Here is a 20,001-nt window from a genome sequence, read left to right as displayed (position 1 = left end):
CCCCTTTTATTTTAACCTGAAGCTTAAGCCAGAACCAGGTAGAAGAAGCCAGCCCCTTGGTTTGCTCTCCCCTGGTTTTCCCCTTGATTCTGCATATTCCTTTTTAGGTGAAAACCCCTCCAAAGATGAAAACTCAGCCAATGCTGTTTTACCACTCTGGAGGGAAGTGAAAAGAGAGATTTCCCTTGGGTTATTTGTCATACACTCATCCTTTCCATCAGAGTCTCTATTGCCAAATTTAAAGAATGAGGGGAAAATGGGGTTGTGTGCACCCTCTGCTAGTCCCATGCAAAGCTCCTTCCTGAACTTAGAATTGAGGGAAGAGGGTGTATAAACACCTTCCCAGCTTAGTATCAGTTGAGATATTAGCTCTTCATAAAGAACTAATGTGAGTTTCCTCTAGTATTTCTTCTTGTCTTAACTCTAGCAGTATTCTGAACCTTCTCTGGGAATCCGAATCTCATTGGGATTTTGTTTTAGGTAGATTGGAATCTTTGTATGTCATTCAACTTCATTTTAATTTAAGAAGTGTCAAGGAGCTCCTTCTATGCACCTGAGGTTGGGTGATCCTGAGACTATAGGACTATGTCTTATAATTCGATCTTTCATGTGACTTTCCCATAAAAAAATTTTCCCATAAAAAAAATAAATAATTCGATCTTTCATGTGACTTTCCCATAAAAAAATTTTCCCATAGCTCTTGCAAAATAAAAGTTAAATTAATCAATCATTCCAGTATAAAACATGTTCTCTGATTTCAAGAAATGAATAATCTGGTGTGAGAAAGAAAGGTGCTGCCCTGCCCCCTCCCCCCACCCCCCATACACACACATAGAAATGATCTACAAAGCAGTGTGGTACAATGGGAAGTGTTCTAGGCTGAAAATCAAAAGCCCAAATCAGAGTGGTGGTTTCACCATTTGCTAATGGTGGTTCAACATTACTTTAATTCTCTGGACTTCAATTTCCCTCATCTGTATTGTAAGGGAGTTAGACTATATAATATAAGAGGACTTTCTATAGACTCTATCTACAGACCATATTGGAAATCTATTCTCTTAACTCCGTCTGCACTACTATGCCCATCAGTCCAAATTACCACCATTTGGTCAAAAAAAAAAAAAAAAATTTTTTTTTTTTTTTTTTTGTTACTCTACAACTGTAAAAGTACCTGGTCTCCCTTTTCCAGTCTTGCTATCCAGAATTCATTCTGTCTGTCTTGTCACATTCTCCTGCCCCCTACCTAGAATCCTCCAACACCTCCCATTTGTTCTTAGAATACAACGTAAACTTCACAGCATGCATTCCATGTCCTCTTTGGTTTGAACCCTGGTTACTCCCCTGACCTTATCTTCTTTGCTCTCTACTCCAGCCACTATACTCTAACCACCTTCTTTGCCCAAACCATTCCCATACTAATTCTGTCCTGCTCTTTGATCTAGAGAATTTCCCTCCTAATGGATTCATATCTTCTGGGCTTTTTCCTCCAGACACACCTTATTCTCTCTTTATTCCTCAGAATAGGGCCAGAGGACCAGTGAGTTAAGTAGAAGAATTCTACTTCATTTCTGGATTCTAGTCCAATCCAGAAATTAAGAAGTGGAGGTTAATACCAAGGTTTTTCATTTGGGAAGCTAATGGACACAGGAACATGGAAGAGGAAGCACAGGTTTGTGGAGCAGACAATGAGAGGTTTGAGACAACCACTGAATAGACTTTTTTTCAAGTCATCCCCTTTCCTCAAGTCTTTTCTCATTTTCTGGGATACCTAGGCCTCTTTTTCCAAGAAGAGGATATAGGCTAGGTAGGGCTAATCTGGTTGCTATGTCCAGTGTCTCCTCTGATTGGTCAGTGCTCAGCTGATTCAGTTGAGGGCATTTTCTTAAATGTCACTGCTGCTAGTGGCCACTCAAATGCCTTGCTCACTTCTCCATATTCTCTCCTGCTGTATGCTAGGATGCTACCCCAAAGGAGAGTGTCTTTCCGTATGTCAGAAATTCCTGGATTTGAGGTTGTAGACCACCAAACAAACAGGCCAGATTTATTTGAAGACTCTTTCTTTAACCTTTAACAATGAATCAAAATTTTTGATCTTATTCATAAGAAATACAAGTTTCTTTTACTATAAAAATAACATTTAAAATACTATCAGGCTTGCAGTTAAGAGAATGGGCTTTAGAGTCACACAGAAAATTGTTTGAATCATTGTTCTGCTACTCACTAGTTACATGACCTTGAGCAAGTTACCTGGCCTCTCTGAGCCTCTATGATCCTCACATGGTTGATGAGCACATAGAAAATATTCTATGGATTGTAGACCCTGAGGGCCAGGGTCTGTGTTTTATGCATCTTTGTATCTGTCACAAAGACTAGAAGCATGTCTTGTCCACAGAGGTCACTTTATATGTGTTCATTCTTCTACATCTGACATATATGCACCTATGGTTATCCTGTTCTTACCACTAGATGGTGAGCATGTATCCTAGAAGTTTTAATCCATTAGTGAGCGAAAGAGCAAAGACTTGTCTGTGAATTCTTAACCAAATCAACTTACTTATTTACAACAATATCATTAAAACTAGCTCCGGATAAATGGAATTATAAGCTAAATTTCAGAACTATTCATTCTTAAAATAATTAAAGGTGAAATTTATGCTTAATGTTTCTATCTCTATACATACAGTGTTATGTAAAGAAACTCATTGCCATCAAGTCGATTTTGACTCATAGCGACCCTATATGACAGAGTAGAGCTGCCCCATAGGGCTTCCAAGGAAAGCCTGGTGGATTTGAACTGCCAACCTTTGGGTTGACAGCCATAGCACTTAACCACTGTGCAACTGGGGTTTCCCTATCTAAAGAAGCTTTATAATATTCTGCTCAGAGGAATGTAATTTGCAAGAGAAAACTACAACAGAGCAAACCACATAGTGACTCTGCATTGATCTCTCAGCATTGCCATCCTGCTATTGAACCCAAGTTTTGCCCTGAAGTTAAGTCTCTTAAGAGTCATAGCTTAGACTCAGTTAGCTAATTAGTTTTTGTCTCTGAATTGGATTGTTTTCAACAAGTTAAGACCTTTAAGAGTCATAGGATAGGCTGGGTTGGCTAATCAGTTTTTGTCTTCACATTGGATTGTTTTCAACTAATCCGAAAAATCATTTTTCCTTTTGCTTTAGTTACATGACATTCATTAGCAATTTTCAGAGTCTCTTCTGACATCCATTTAGGTCTTTCCTTTCTCTTCTGTCTTTTTAATGACTTCTTGCTTTCTTCGTGTATGATGTCCTTGATGTCATTCCACAACTCATCTGGTCTTTGGTAGAGATCAATGCATCAGATCTATTCTTGAGATAGCCTCTAAATTCAGGTGGGATATACTCAAGGATGTACTTTGAATTGTGATGTTGCCAAAGAATATTGAATATACCATGGACTGCCAAAAGAATGAACAAATCTGTCTTGGTAGAAGTACAACCAGAATGCTCCCTAGAAGCAAGGAGGGCAAGACTACATCTCATTTACTTTGGACATGTTATCCAGAGGGATCAGTCCCTGAAGAAGGATATCGTGCTTGGTAAAACAGGGTCAGCGAAAAAGAGGAAGATCCTCAATGAGATCGACGGATACAGTGGCTGCGACAATGGGCTCAAGTATAGCAACAATTGTGAGGATGGCGCAGGACCAGGCAGTGTTTCGTTCTGTTGTGCATAGGGTCGCTATGAGTTGGAACCGACTCAACAACACCTGACAACAACAACAATCTGAAAAACGAAGAAAAACTGTTTCTATGTGTCTGCTCTGGTTATTATTGCATTATAACAGACCACCCTAAAACGTAGTGGTGTATAACAAACCACCTCAAAAATTAGTGATAGAAAACACCCATTTGATTAAGCTTATGGATTCTGTGGGACAAGAATCTGAACAGAGCACACTAGGTGTGGTTTCTCTCCAAAATATCTGGGGTTTCAAGCTGGAAGACTCAGTTGGGGGTTCTTGACAACTGGGAGTCACTGGAAGGTGTCTTCATTCATATATCTGGTGGCTAATGGTGGCTGTCACCTGAAACTTCAGCTGGGGCTGTCAACTGGAGCATCTACTGAGCCACCTACTGGTTACAAGCAAGTCACTAAGGTTGGCCCAGATTCCAGAGGAGGGAGTATAGACTCCCACCATTCCATGGGAGGGTATCGAAGAATTTGTAGACATATTTTTTTTTAATAATTTTTATTGTGCTTTAAGTGAAAGTTTACAAATCAAGTCAGTCTCTCGCACAAAAACCCATATACACCTTGCTACACAATCCCAATTACTCTCCACCTAATGAGACAGCCTGCTTTCTCCCTCCACTCTCTCTTTTCGTGTCCACTTCACCAACTTCTAACCCCCTCCACCCTCTCATCTTCCCTCCAGGCAGGAGATGCCAACATAGTCTCAAGTGTCCACCTGATCCAAGAAGCTCAATCCTCACCAGCATCCCTCTCCAACCCATTGTCCAGTCCAATCCATGTCTGAAGAGTTGGCTTCGGGAATGTTTCCTGTCCTGGCCCAACAGAAGGTTTGGGGGCCATGACCACTGGGGTCCCTCTAGTCTCAGTCAGACCATTAAGTCTGGTCTTATGATAATTTGGGATCTGCATCCCACTGCTCTCCTGCTCCCTCAGGGGTTCTCTGTTGTGTTCCCTGTCAGGGCAGTCATCAGTTGTAGCCGGGCACCATCTAGTTCTTCTGGTCTCAGGATGATGTAGTTTCGGGTTTATGTGGCCCTTTCTGTCTCTTGGGTTCGTAATTGCCTTGTGTCCTTGGTGTTCTTCATTCGCCTTTGATCCGGAGGTGTTGAGACCAGTTGATGCATCTTAGGTGGTTGCTTGCTAGCATTTAAGACCCCAGATGCCACTCTTCAAAGTGGGATGCAGAATGTTTTCTTAATAGATTTTATTATGCCGATTGATTTAGATGTCCCCTGAAACCATGGCCCCCAGACCCCTGCCCCTGCTATGCTGGCCTTCGAAGCATTCAGTTTATTCAGGAAACTTCTTTGCTTTTGGTTTAGTTCAATTGTGCTGACCTCCCCTGTATTGTGTGCTGTCTTTCCCTTCACCTAAAGTAGCTCTTAAAAAAAAAAAAAAAAAGTAGCTCTTATTACTATCTAATTAGTGAATACCCCTCTCCCACCCTCCCTGTCTCACCCCTCTCATAACCACAAAAGAATGTTTTCTTCTCAGTTTAAACTATTTCTCAAGTTCTTATAATAGTGGTCTTATACAATATTTGTCCTTTTGCAACTGACTAATTTCACTCAGCATAATGCCTTCCAGGTTCCTCCATGTTATTAAATGTTTCACAGACTCCTCACTGTCCTTTATTGATGCATAGTATTCCATTGTGTGAATATACCATAATTTATTTATCCATTCATCAGTTGATGGGCACTTGGTTGCTTCCATCTTTTTGCTATCGTGAACAGTGCTGCAATAAACATGGGTGTGCATATATCTGTTGGTGTAAAGGCTCTTATTTCTCTAGGATATATTCCAAGGAGTGGGATTGCTGGATCGTATGGTAGTTCTATGTCTAGCTTTTTAAGGAAGTGCCAACTCAATTTCCAAAGTGGTTGTACCATTTTACATTCCCACCAGCAGTGTATAAGTATTCTAATCTCTCCACAGCCTCTCCAATATTTATTATTTTGTGTGTTTTGGATTAATGCCAGCCTTGCTGGAGTGAGAAGAAATCTCATTGTAGTTTTGATCTGTATTTCTCTAATGGCTAATGATCGTGAACATTTCCTCATATATCTGTTAGCTACCTGGATGTCTTCTTTAGTGAGGTGTCTATTCATATCTTTTGCCCATTTTTAATTGGGTTATTTGTCCTTTTGCAGTTGAGTTTTTGCAGTATCATGTAGATTTTAGAGATTGTAGACATATTTTTAAAACACCACACTATCCTCTTAACTCTACTGTTACAGTGAAGTACAATTGTTAAATCTAGACCCCACTTCCTCTTTGTCCAATCAAGTGATCAATATAGGAGAACATACGAGTGTACCCACTAAACTAGGAACACGTCTGGTCAAGATCAGACAGCTCAGATATAAACTAACATGGTAATTTATTTTTTTCATTCCTATTCCTTTTTAAAGTCGACTGGTTATTTCTTATGAATGTTGAATATGAAGGCACACATCATAAATACCATGTACAATAAATTTTCAGCACAAATGGGGTATTCAGGGAGGACTGTATTATCTATTGCTGCATAACAAATTCCTCTAAAAATAGCTTACAACAAAAAGGATTTATCTCACAGTTTCAGTGAGTCAGGAATTTGAGAACAGCTTAGCTGGGTGGTTCTGGTTCAGGGTCTTTCATGAGGGTTCAGCCAAAAAGTTGGCCAGGGCTGCATCATTTGAAGGTTTGACTGGGGCTGAAGAAGCTGCTTCCAATATGGCTCACTCACACAGCTGTTGGCAAGAGGCCCCAGTTCCTCACTAGTTGTTGGCAGAAGGCCTCAGTGCCTCACCATGTGGGCCTCTCGACAGGGCCACATGAGTGTTCTTACAACATGACAGCTGGCTTCCTCCAGAGTGAGTGTTATGGATTGAATGGTGCCCCCTAAAATATCTGTGAACTTGGCTAGGCCATGATTCCCAGTATTGTGTGACTGTCCACCATTTTGTCATCTGGTGCAATTTTCCTGTGTTATAAATCCTATCACTATGATATTAATGAGGTGGGAATAGCAGCAGTTATGTTAATAAGGCAAGACTAAATCTATGCGATGTGTTTTAAGTCAACCTCTTTTGAGATATAAAAAAGAGAAGCAAGCAGAGAGATAAGGGAACCTCACACGACCAAGAAAGCAGCACTGGGAGCAGAGCGTGTCCTTTGGACCCAAGGTTCCTGCACTGAGAAGCTCCTTAACCGTGGGAAGATTGATGACAAGGACCTTTCCCCAGAACTGACAGAGAGAGAAAGCTTTCCCCTGACTCAGACTTCTAGCCTAGTACAGTGTAAAAGAATAATCTTCTGTTTGTTAAGGCCATCCACTTGTGGTATTTCTGTTATAGCAGCATTAGATAACTTAAGACAGGGAGTGATCTAAGAGAGAGAGCAAGGAGGACGCCCAGAGTACTTTTTAAATCTTAGTCTTGTAGGTGACACACTGTCACATCCATCATATTCTTTTCTTTAGAAGTGAGTTATTACATCCAGTTCATATTCAAGAGGGCAGGAATTAAGTTCTGTCTCTTGAAGGAAGGTGGATCAAAGAATCTATGGTTGTATATTAAAACTACCACAGAAAGTTTGAAGGAAAAGTTTCTCTCACTAACCTGAAGGGATCTACCTCAGGACACCCGTCTTTATTTATGTAACCCATGTGGAAAGATTATAAATCAATCTCCACTTTGCCATTCAGACAAGAAATATGCCTGGACTGCTCCCTTCTACTCTGATCCTATATTTATAGGATGGGAACTATGATTCTGTCCATTAAAAGCTTAATGAATGCTCTAAAACACTGTATGTTCTATCTGTACGCATAACTGTGGTAATAGTATGGAGGGATGGGCATCCCAGTATCTATTCCAATCACTTCATTGACACTAGAGTTAATGTGGCTGCTCAAGTTGCCCAGAAAAGTGTGTCCTTCCTTTGCTATGTTCTATTACATATCTGTCAAAACTGTAAACTCAAATGGTCAAGATGATAGAGGAGGCTGTGCTTCAGGCCAAGGCAAGTTGTAAGACGCAGAAAAATTACCATCTTCAAAAAGGAAAACCCAGTGAAGGAGGATGCAGGCCTCGGAAGCTGTTTCTCATCTATAGTGGGGTATAGCAGAAAAGATGCAATTACTCATTTATCTGAGAAAGGAAAACCTACGTGGCACTCGATTCCGAAATCTAAAAAAATGGCCTGCTATGATTCTTTACTTGGAAATATCAGTCCTTAGGGTGAGGTAGCTAGGTCACTGACAGGGAAGTAGGGGTTACTCCCTTCAAGGAAAAAACGTCAAATTGTATCTGGTTCTGGATCTAATTCAAATTGACTGCTTAGCAGTAAAGATAAATTGAACCCACAAAGAAAACTGAAAATAGCATTTTCCTGGCAAGTCTTTCAATGGACTTAGTGTGTTTAGATTTATGAGGGGGTGAAAGACCTTCTCTGCCTTGGTTTTCACATTTTCGTTTTTACAGGACTGATTCTCCATCTGGCCTAACCAGAGTCTGAAGTTGCTGAATTGAACAGAGCTGATAGGTCCTCCACGAGCTGGCTGGAGCATGCACAGAACTGGGAGAGACAAACAGGCTCCTTTCTGAGGGGACTATCAAGCAAAGGTCTGCTCCCCCTCCTCCCTCCTCCCTCTCTCCCTCAGATCACAGCCCGGAAAGATAAAACACCCTGTTCTTCCAACTTGAAAGACACTACTGCTGATGGAGCAATACCAGGCCTTGGGGTGGTTCCCATCCAAGAAGCTGGCTGTGTGAAGAGACAGGATGACATTATTAAGTGCAAGGACTTTGTCAGACAGGACTGGCTCCCGTCCCAGCATCCTGTGGTGCCAGGGCCAGAGAGAAATGGCTAGTCTACTACCTCCAGCACCCCCAGCAGAAACATGGAAAAGCAGACCCATGTTTCCACATACTCGAGAAGGACTCAGGAATAACAGTGCTGATCAACCCTGCAGGTATCTGGCAAAAGTGATAAAGGGCCATTGCAATAGAAAGCAGCCAGGCCAGGTGGGATCATGGAAGCTCCTGGAATGCCAGTAACTAGAATACATCTCAAAAGAGGCAGCAAAGCATAGAAACAATCCCTCCATTGCCAGAATGCCGTGTAGACCTCCCTACACAGATGCTACTAGGGAAGAAGCAAGATTACAGACAACATTCAGAATTAACTGAGCTTTAAAATGAAAATACTGAGAAAACACAGAGGTTTTCTGGAAATGATTGAGATTGCCTGTTATGACATCAAGTGGATTAAGCTGCATTATAGAAAATAATGCTATGTTTCTTGCACACCCAAGTTTGTGGCTTAAGAAAATTCCAGCCTCCTAATAAATGTGTCATCCTCTGTCTCTTTTTCTACGGTCCCCTGTGTTTCATGCCCTACAGAGAGAAGTAACTGTTTGGGGTTAGCGAGCCTTTCAGCAACCCACTTGATGGCAATAGCCATGCAGTATGAAATAAAAGCACCAGAAAGTCTTCTAGACCAGGGGTCAACAAATATTTTCTCTAAAGGGCCAGATAATAAATACTTGAGGCTTTGTGGGTCATAAAGTTTCTGTTGTAACTAGTTAATTTTGCCATTGTCTCACAAAAGCAGCCATATAATATGTAACTGAATGGGCAAGGCTGTGTGTCAATAAAACTTTATTATGGACACTGAAATCTGAATTTCGTATAATTTTCACATGTTACTAAATTTTATTATTCTCTTAATTTTTTCTGGCCATTTACAAACATAAAAACTGTATATAGTGGGCAGTCATACAAAAACAGGTAGTGGACCGAATTTGGCCTATAGGCAATAGTTTGTCAACCTGTCTTCCTGACTGGACTCTGCTCTTTGCAGCAAAGAAGGGACTATTTGTTCAGGTTTATGGCCCTGGGTGAAAAGATGCAACTCCTTAGGAAAATGCCCCGAGGAAGAAGTCTCCCTGGGAGTCAGAATCTTTTTTCCCACATTTTTCTTCTTCATTTGCACTGTGGCTTCTCTCTTTTTCATCTGGCTTTCAGGCAAGTGACAAGCTTTATATCTGACTCAGAAAATCCACAGCTCACATTTTGTTGTGGTAGCAGAAGCTATCAACCAGGGTCTAAGCACCATGAAAACAGGTCTGTGTCTGTTTTCCTTGCTATTATATTGCTGGGGCCTACTGTAGTATTGAAGGAGCCCTGGTGGCACAGTGGTTAAGCACTCCACTGCTAACCAAAAGGTCAGCAGTTCAAACCCACCAGCTGTTCCAAGGGAGAAAGATGTGACATTCTGCTTCCATGAAGATTAAAGCCTTTGAAATCCCAAGGGGCAATTCTACTCTGTCCTATAAGGTCGCTATGAGTTGGAATTAACTCAGCAAAGGTTTGGTTCCCGTAGTTTACCGTAGCATCTGACATGGAGTAAGCATTAAATAAATGTTTGTTGATTGAATGACTGAGGGAATGAAAAATTTTCTTCAGAACTTTTAAAAACTTTTTTACTCCATCTTGTACAACTCTCACTTTAAAAAAATGTCCACAACAGCCATCGAGAATTAGAAGAATCTTCATGCATAAATAAAAGACTTTCTTTAAAAGTTGTACAAAAAATGCATGTCAGTGTGAGACGGCAGAACCATTGTTAGCTATGCTTAAAAATTAAAAACCAAACTCTCTGCTGTGGCGTCGACTCTGACTCATAGGACAGAGTAGAACTGCCCCATAAGGTTTCCAAGGCTGTAATCTTTATGGAGGCAGGCTGCCACATCTTTCTCCCACAGAGCAACTGGTGGGTTCAAACCTCTGACCTTTTAGTTAGCAGCCGAGCACTCAACCACTGTTCCACCAGGCCTCCTTAGCTGTGCTTGAGTAAGAACCTATTTGCACCAAGAAGCTAAAGGGAAGTAACTGCAATTATCAGAGACTGTTCATGGAAAGGAGAGTTCATGGATAATACAGATGTTAACACACTCAGATGCTAACCAAAGGGTTGGAAGTATAAGTCTGCCCACAGGTACCTTGGAAGAAAGGTCTGGTGATCTCCTTCTGAAAAATCAGCATTGAAAACCCTATGGAGCACAGTTTTACTCTGACACACATGGGGTCACCAAGAGTCAGAGTCAACTCAAGGAGGGGGAGGTATCAGGGCACTGCTGTGAGGATGAAATCTGAAATCTGAGACTCAAACAGGAATGTCTTTGGAGACACACTCTCCCCTCACTGGCCCATCCATCCACTAGCTTCCCGAGATTAAACAACTGGTGGTTCAGTGTAAGGGGGGTGCCCCCGTACCTCTCTCTTGACATTAATTTTGTGCCTTCCATTTGATCTCTAGAAGTGGCTTCCACTATTATGCCCATAACATAAAAAAGCTACCTGGGTAACAAAGGTAGCTCCCCAGGGACCCAGTATATGGGTAAGCCAATGCCGAAAATCTCTCTGCTGTCCTAAATTGGCAGCTTCTTCTCTCCCCATTAAGCCACACAACATCTAAGCAGAAGAGCACAAACTCAGAGAAAACCACCCATCTTTTGATTGCCTAAGTTCAGCAATTTATATGAATAAGCTTCATATCTTTCGTTTTAAAGTTTCTTTTCTTTTTTAAGTCTTAAATAAATTTGCAGGGGGAGGCATGAGAATGAGGGGGAATTGGATATGATAACCAGTGAGCGCTACCAAAAAGAGGCAAAAGAAAAAAGATCAAAGATTAGCTTCTCTAAGCTGGGTGGCACCTTGGCACCAAATCCTGGGAACAGATGCTGGCTGATTTGAATTAAAAAAGAAGAGAAATAGCCAACGATAAGGAATAATTGGCTAAAAGATACAAAACCATACTTTTGACTGGGGACAATAACGTTTTCCAGGCAGATGCTAGAATAATTGACTTCTTAAAAACAACTTCAAGGAAAACTAGGAAAAGAGAAGCATTGCTAAATATTTTTCACTAAGTTTGAATGAAGACATGGTTAAAGAAGAAGAAACCCTTTCCAAAGTCTCAGCAGGAAAATCAATCTAGTGGAGGCCTTTGTGCTCCTGGAGAATGATGTCAGGGCCCATCCTAGGAAGAAGAAAGAAATGTTCACACTAAAGGTCACTTAAGAACCATAAAGACAAATGGTATTTGTAATGACTTAAAAAGTCTCCCAGGAAGGACAGGAGTCAACTCACTGTTTTGGAATCAATGGAAAAGGAAAAACTTTCCTGGTTGAAAACTGTAAGGGAGATATTTTAGATGTTCTAGAAGGTCCATAAACTTTGAAAGGAAAGAACCCCCAAATACAATTATAGAAAAAATCTTATTATATTGCTTACCTGTTGGAAGTTATGTTGTGCATTTACGTATGCGTTGGTCATAAAAATTTTTTTGAAAAGATTTCTGAGAAATCTTTGAAAAGAATCTTTGAAAAGAATCCTGAGACCCTCAGAGTTCTTAGGTGAAACAGATACTCATGGCACATAGAACTATCCAGAAGCATGTCATTTAGCCTTTCAAAGCCTTAGTCTCCTTATCAGTCAAGTGAAGATAATAAGTGTTTCTTGCTGGGTTCTTTTATTAAATGAAGTCCCTACACAGACCAGGCACGTCATGTGCTCAACAGATGTAGACATGAATCTGTTGCATTTGAATCAGCTTAGTGGTTAACTTTGTTGAGCAGCTACTTTGTGCAAAGTACTTCATTCCTACTTTGTGGGACTTTGCAACAGCCCTATGACCAGGGCAATTGTTATCCCCTTTGTACGGAGAAAGAACTGAGGTTCAGAGAGGTTAAGAAATTTGCTCGTGGTACAAATTATAATTAGTAGACAAGCCGGGCAGCCTGACTCCAAGTCTTGCTCTTACTTGGCCAAATAGAAACAGAAAGAGAGAGAGAAAAAAAGGCTGGACATATATCCCCTTCTTCCTCCTTGATCTGTTACGACACAAGGAAAAAAAGCAGGAGGTGTTCCTCTGCATAAATAGCTACTGACCCCATTGCAGTAAAGAAAGTTAAGGAGACTGGCCTTAAATATAAAACACTTCATGGTGTAGGCGCTGCGCTGGGTGCTTTATTACATGAATTCGTTCAATTTTCTCAACAACCTTATGAGGTAGGTGCTATCATCATCTCCATATTATAGAGGCTTTGGAGCCAACTATTGGCACTCCAGAGGCCATACTCTCAACCATTATAGTATGCCGTCTACCAACCTCAAAACATGCTGTAAGTTACAGTAATCAAAACAGCATGGTACTGATATAAGGAAACACGTATAGATGAGTGAAATAGAAATGAGAATCCTGAAATAAATCCATACATCTATGGCCAATTGATTTTCGACAAGGGTGCCGAGTCCATTCAGTGGGGAAAAGATAATCTCTTCAACAAATGGTGCTGTTACAACCACATCTCCACTTACAAAAGAATGAACCTGGATCTACACCTCAAAGCATGCCATAAGCTGGGTTCTCTAGGGGAGCAAAACCAGTGAAGTGCGTATATAAATGTACAGAGACAGACTTATTTCAAGGAAATGGCTCATGCAGTTATGGAGGCTGGCAAGTCCCAAATACGTGGGTCAGGCAGCAGGCTGGAAGCTTCTCCAGACTCACATGGTCGCAGGGGCTGACCAAATCAAAATCTGTAGGTCAGGTGGCAGGCTGCTGGCTCAGGGCACTGTGGGAGCTGTCGAATTCAAAATCTGCAGGCCAAGAAAGTTAAGATACCACTTAGGGAATGGGAGAAAATTTGGGGGAAACATATACCTAATATCCAAAATATATAAAGAACTCGTATAACTCAACAACAAAAAGAAAAAGCAACCTAATTAAAAAATGGAGAAAGGGCTTGAAAAGACATTCCTCCAGAAAACATATACAAATGGCCAATACTTACCTGAAAAGATGCTCAACATCATTAGTCATTAGAAAAATGCAAATCAAACCACAGTGAGATACTGCTTCATATCCACTATCAGAAAAAGAGAAACTAACAAGTATTGACGCACTCGTAGAGAAGTGGGAACCTGCATGCAGTGCTAGTGGGAATACAAAATGATGCAACTGCTATGGAAAACAATTTAGCTGTCCCTCAAAAAGCTAAATATAGAATTACCATATCACCAAGAAATTCCACCCTTAGGTGTATACCCCAGAGGCTTGAAAGCAGGGACTGAAACAGATGGTTGTACACCAATGCTCATTGAAGCATTATTCACAATAACCAAAAGGTGAAAACAACCCAAGTGTTCATCAACAGAAGAAAGGATTAAAGAATGTGGTATATACATACAATGGAATATCATTCAGCCATAAAGAGAAATAAGTTCTGATACATGCTATGACGTGGATGAATCTTAAAAATATTATACTGAGTGAAATAAATTAGACATAAAAGGACAAATCTTGTATGTTCCACTTATATGAAATGCCCAGAATAGGCAAGTGCACAGAGACAAAAGTTTATTAGTGGTTACCAAGGGTTAAAGGTCTCAGAGCCCTGCTGGCACAGTGGTTAAAGAGCTTGGCTGCTAACCAAAAGGTTGGCAGTTCAAATCCAGCAGCTGCTCCTTGAAAATCCTACAGGGGCAGGTCTACTCTGTCCTATAGAGTCACTGTGAGCTGGAATTGACTCGACAGCAACGGGTTTGGTTTTTTTTTATTTTAAGGTTCAGAGGAAGGGGAGAATAAGGAGTTATTGCTTACGGGATACTGAGTTTCTGTGTGGGGTGATGAAAAACTTTGAGAAGTGTATAGTGCTGACGGTTGCACAACAGTAAATGTAATTAACGTCACTGAATTGTGCACTTAAAAATGGCTAAAATGGCAAAATTTTTGTAATATATATTTTACCACAATAAAATTAAAAAATAAATGTATATATTGAATTAATATTCTGATAATTCTATTTACATAAAAAATAGTCTTTGTACTATGGTGCAGCCTTAAAGAAGAAAGCTTTTAGGGAAAAATTTTATTTCTAGACTTGAGCAAGCATTCAAAGGATCTTCTAACTCTGAGAACAAGTAAATTTTTGTCCTGTCAGAATGGAACTAATCCTTATAGATGTCAGATTTACCTTAATAGAGAAGATAGCCCATTATCAAAGAGAATTCAACAATTGACATGAAAGGCAATTTTAGCCATTTACTTAGAATTGCCAGTCACCATAGGAGCAGAAGGGGCATTTCTTTGCCAACTGGTTGAAGCCTGTGCCAGCATGACCCTGCTGTTTCTTAATTGTCCTAAAAGCTTGTAGCCAGCGATTTCCCCGCCAAGCCTGACCTCACTTTCACGTTTGTATAATATGCAGATCACGAAGTATCCCATTCAGAGTGGGAAAGTGAGAAATTACTTCCTCTCTCTTTCTTTTAAGTTACCACATAATCTGTATAATGTCTCCCTGCAAAATCATAATACCTCCATGGCCATCTCAAAACCTTGGGTCCGTTTTTTGTTTGTCTGTTTAAAGCATAACTATCCGTGGGACCGTTTAACATGCAGTTAATCCTCACAGCAAACTTATGAAGTAGGGGAAGAGAAAGTGGTGTTACTCCTGTTAATAAATGATGAACCAACAGAATTATGAGTGATGGACATCAAAGTCTATATGTGATATACTAAGTTGCAAGCAGAAGAATAAAATGTAGAGAAAGCTCTTTTTTTTTTGTAAACAAAGAAAAACCACATAACGGGGTGTGTGTGTGTGTGCATGTGTGTGGTATAAAAGCATGGCAAAAGATCTTGCAACATATACTCTAATATCACTAAATGCTATCTCCGAGGTGGGTTTTTTTGTTTTTTTTTAGGTGGTAGTGAGCGAAACCCACTGCCATCAAGTCGATTCTGTGACCCTACAGGACAGAGCAGAACTGCCCCCATAGAGTTGCCAAGACTGTAAATCTTTACAGAACAGACTGGTACATCTTTCTTCTGTGGAGCAGCTGGTGGATTTGAACCACTGACGTTTCAGTTATCTCCTAGGTGGTAGTGAGTGAAGGGGGCTGTAAGTGAGAACGTTCACTATTATCTTTGGACCTCTGTATTGTTTTAATTTTTTTACAATGAGCATGTACTGTTTTCATAATGTCGAAAGGAATTTTAAAAAAGAAAAAAGTTTAACGTGGGTGATTAATGTCCCACACGATGGGAAACTTTATCTCTTTATTCTGTTGGATTCAGATTTTCAGAGCAATTTCAAAGAGACATCAGAAAAACCTACCCCTGGAAGAAAATTCTTTCTTCACACCTGAGTTTTAAAAAAGCAAACTTCTGTTCAGTTCCCCTTGGAAGCCCTTGCTCCTGTTTAGAATGGTGTGATGGTTAAGATTGTGTGTCAACTTGGCTGGGCCATGATTCTCAGTGTTTTGGCAGCTACATAATGTTGTGATCACTTCCCTGTTGAAATTTTATATGTGATCACCCCCAAGATAGAATCTGCTGAGTGGTACCCCTAGGCGCAGGGCCTGTGGCAGCCCACCACCCCCTCAGCCTTCATCTCTCTGCCCTCTGCCACCTGCTTCCTTCCTGCTCGCCTTGCCAAGGTTTTTGGCTTATTCTGGATTCAGCATCTACGTCTTGTCATCTGACCTCTGGTTCCTGGGACTTGAACTAACAGCTTACCTGTTGATCTTGGGATATGTCAGTCTTCACAGCCTGTGAGCAAGAATCCTGCTTCCCGACCTGCTGGTCTTGGGTTCACCAGCCCCTGCAGCTATGTGAATCAGGAGAAATCTTGAGGTCTCGCCTGCTGACCTTGGGATTCCTCAACCTTCACAGCCTGCAAGTGAGAGCCCTGCTCTCTGCCCTGTCGATCTTGGGTTCTCCAGCTTCTGCAGCTGTGTGAATTGGGAAAGGCCCATATCCTGATTCACGGACTTGGGACGTTGCAGCCTCTGCAATTGAGTGAGCTATATCCTTGATATCAATCTCTTTCTATATATATTTATATGTTTTACTAGTTTTGCTTCTCTAGAGAACCTAGCCTAAGGCAGACGAAGACTGAGCTGGGATAACAGAGGCTTCCGTTGCTCGTCTCTTTGGCTTCATGGAGTTCTTTGAGGAACAAAATAAAATGTAAAAAGTGGAGGATTTGAAAAGGGGGAAGACTTTTAGATTTTTGTAAGGTTCCATAGTATGGTAGGGTTCCATAGTACAGTCAATTTAGGGACAAAGAGTTCATATGGCAAAGTTCTTCCATCCCAGTAAGAAAGTGACCAAGGAATTGTGGTGTAGTAGAAAGTGTAAAAAAAAAAAGTACTTGAAAGACCTGAATTCAAGTCCTAACTTCTACTTAAGAACTGCTTGGCCTCAGACAATCTACTTAATCTCTCTAAATCTCTGTTTCCTCTAGTATAAAAAACATGGGATGGAGGGATTACATGTAAAGGGCATTACACAATGCCTGGGTCATGGTAGGTATTCAAGAAATGCTAGGCTCTCCAATAATCAAATTGTGTAAAAGGACTTCAATCTTTATTGACACTTTTAGTGAACACATAAGGAAACTTAGAAATGTGGATGTTATTACTATGACCTCTAGAAAGATGGGCAGGAAGTGGGGACAATTCTGTCCATGATCCAGCCACGCTGTAATGTTTTCTATCTGTTGAGATCAATTCACCACAATGTGCAAGAACCACTTGAAATACATGCCTTACTGAGGAAAGACCAATAAAATAACCAACATACCAAAGCCTAAAAGTGACCTGCTCATGGAGTTATTTACAATTGGGTTGTGTTTGCAATTGGAGTGTGTGTTTGGCTCCGCCATGTTCTCCAACATTCTGCATCAAACAGAGATGGAAAAGCCTATTAAATTTCTCAGAAACATTTCTCTGATGGCTGGACTTGGCCTTTGAGGGTAAAATCCAATCAAAGGAAAATCTCTTGGTACTTACTGGATAAGAGTCAACTGGGTGACTGGGGAGTTGTTCCAATGTGGCAAACCCAAAGAAAGCACTTGGGAAGAACTAACCCAAACTGTGTTTGTAGATGATGGTTTCAGGTTCTCCAACACAACCCTGGAAAGACTCCTGGGTGTCATTCATTCAACTCATAATTGTCAGCAAGATACAACATAAGACCCTATAGGAGATTCAGAGATGGATAAACATGGATCCTTCCCTCTAGGAGCTCATATAACTTCCCTAAAGAGTGCTCACTGCCATGCTTCTGTTATTAACTGTCACGGAGTGCTTTCACATGGAGGAGGAATCTAAGTTTTGTGACAAGCTATCAGAAAAACTCAAAAAAGGGCCATAAAGATCTTCTGTGGGACCATGGTCTTGGCTCCACAGAAGTCCTTGCTTCTTTATTTTCCATCTCCCTTCCTCCCAAGTTGGCTACTAGTAGCATCACAGTCAGGTCACTGACTTGAAGAAGTGACTTTACAACGGTGTGAGGAATATCAGAACATATTTTAGGGAGGCTTGTTTCAGACTCGTAGTTTTAGAGTCCAGCCCCCTCCTAGCACAAACCTTTTTCTACCTGGCTCCTTGAGTCTAAATTTTTCTTCCCACTCTCACTACATCTCTTCAGAGACTGAAGACTTGCTCTCAGCTCTCCTTGTCATAAGGCAATAAAGCCCTCTGATCTGCTCTTTGAGAATCACCTCTATGTCCCAGGAAAATGGGACACCTGGGTACTCTGGGGAGTTACTAAGTGAATGTTGACACTCCCTGAACAATACATCCCAATGTTCCCCCTTGAACTGGTTCCTCACAGGCATCATCTTCTATGTTTCTCTTACTTTGTATAACTCTCTTTTCTCCCATAATGCCTGCCTGCACCCAAAGCCCGCACTCCATTTCAGAGCTATTGCCTAATAATTTCGAGACTTCATTACAAGTTAAAATTTATTTACTTATACTGTGAATCAGGTGGTTTGTGTTCTAATGCTGTCCCTGTGGCCATGGGCAAGTCACTTCACCTCTCCAAGCATCAGGTGACTAGATGGGAAAAACACCATCATTGACAAAGGAGTGTTCATTAGTTACTCACATGCAAGTACACACATAGATATACTTTTTTTTTTTCACAAATAAGATCTTTTATTTGTCACCATTAAAAATCTGAATTTTAAATAGATTCTTGAACAAGTGGCTCATAGCCATCAGCTCGTTCAACTTTAGCACCTGTCTCATCTCCAGTAGCTTTTCTAGAACTACTACTTCACCATGAAGCTCCATGAGTTTTCCCAATTCGAACTTGGGCTTCTTCAGCATTTTTACTTTTCTAACAAACACATCATGAAAAGGATACATAGATTGGCAAGCCTTTTCTGTCTTTCCCAATGCTGTCTGGAATCAATTTACTGACCACTTCTTTCAAGTCATTTGTCTGCACCTCTCGGGTCATGATTTCCATCATTTTCTTCCGGATCTGGCGGACTTGTTGGTGCTGAGCATAAGACGTTTTCCGAATCTGATTGTTGCATTTTTTAGTAAAACCAACACAGAACAGACAAAGCAAATAACCATCGGTAGTCCTGACATCAACATGTGCTGTAGTCATGGCCTGCCATTTTTTCACCACGGAGCACATTTTGTCACGGGTAAGATCCATGCCACGGATTTGGTCAAACAGTTTTTGCCCTGAACATCCTCAGTAATTATCTTGAATTTTCTAAATGCAACTTCATCGTTCTGCAGGTCAGCAAGGCTCACTTCAAAAACACGGCCCTTGAGGCAATCACGTGCAATTTTTGTTCCTTGAGTTCTTGTGACTAGTGTTTTCCCAATATTTCTTATATTGAACATAGCCGGTGCTTTCACATCATACCAATCTTTCTTAGAAAATGGATCAACCACTTTCTTCTTGGCTCCTTTTTTACCACCTTTTGTAAGGTGCTTGTTCTTGCTGACGACCATGGCGCTGCTCAGAGAGCCAAAAGACTAGACATACATTTTCAGAAGGAGTTAGGAAAGTAGTTTGAATTCCAACTCTATCATTTACTGGCACGTGTAACCTTGGGCCTACCAGGTGTCTGTCAGTTTGTTGTATGGTGGTGGGTTGTACGTTGCTGTGATACTGGAAGCTTTGCCACTGGCATTTCAAGTACCAGCAGGGTCACCCTTCGTGGACAGGTTTCAGTGGAGCTTACAGACGAGGACAGACTAGGAAGAAGGACCTGGTGGTCTACTTTTGAAAAGAATTGGCCAGTGAAAACTTTATGAATAGCAGTGGAACATTGTCTGATATAGTGCCGGATGATGAGCCCCTCAAGTTGGAAGGCACTCAAAAGAGGGAGAAGGAAGAGCTGCCTCCTCAAAGTAGCTTTGACCTTAATGGTTTTGATGGAGTTAAGCTTTCATGA

General features: G+C 40.9%; 1 pseudogene; it reads right to left on the bottom strand.

Moving 5' to 3' along the window:
* Positions 1-18,749: 18,749 nt before the first annotated feature.
* On the bottom strand, positions 18,750-19,565 carry LOC100657058 (small ribosomal subunit protein eS1-like; annotated as a pseudogene).
* Between the last annotated feature and the right edge of the window lie 436 nt (positions 19,566-20,001).

Source organism: Loxodonta africana, chromosome 16, assembly GCF_030014295.1.
Source record: "Loxodonta africana isolate mLoxAfr1 chromosome 16, mLoxAfr1.hap2, whole genome shotgun sequence".
NCBI classification, from domain to species: domain Eukaryota; kingdom Metazoa; phylum Chordata; class Mammalia; order Proboscidea; family Elephantidae; genus Loxodonta; species Loxodonta africana.
Note: the sequence above shows the minus strand (reverse complement) of the source record. Positions and strands in the feature narration are given on the sequence as shown.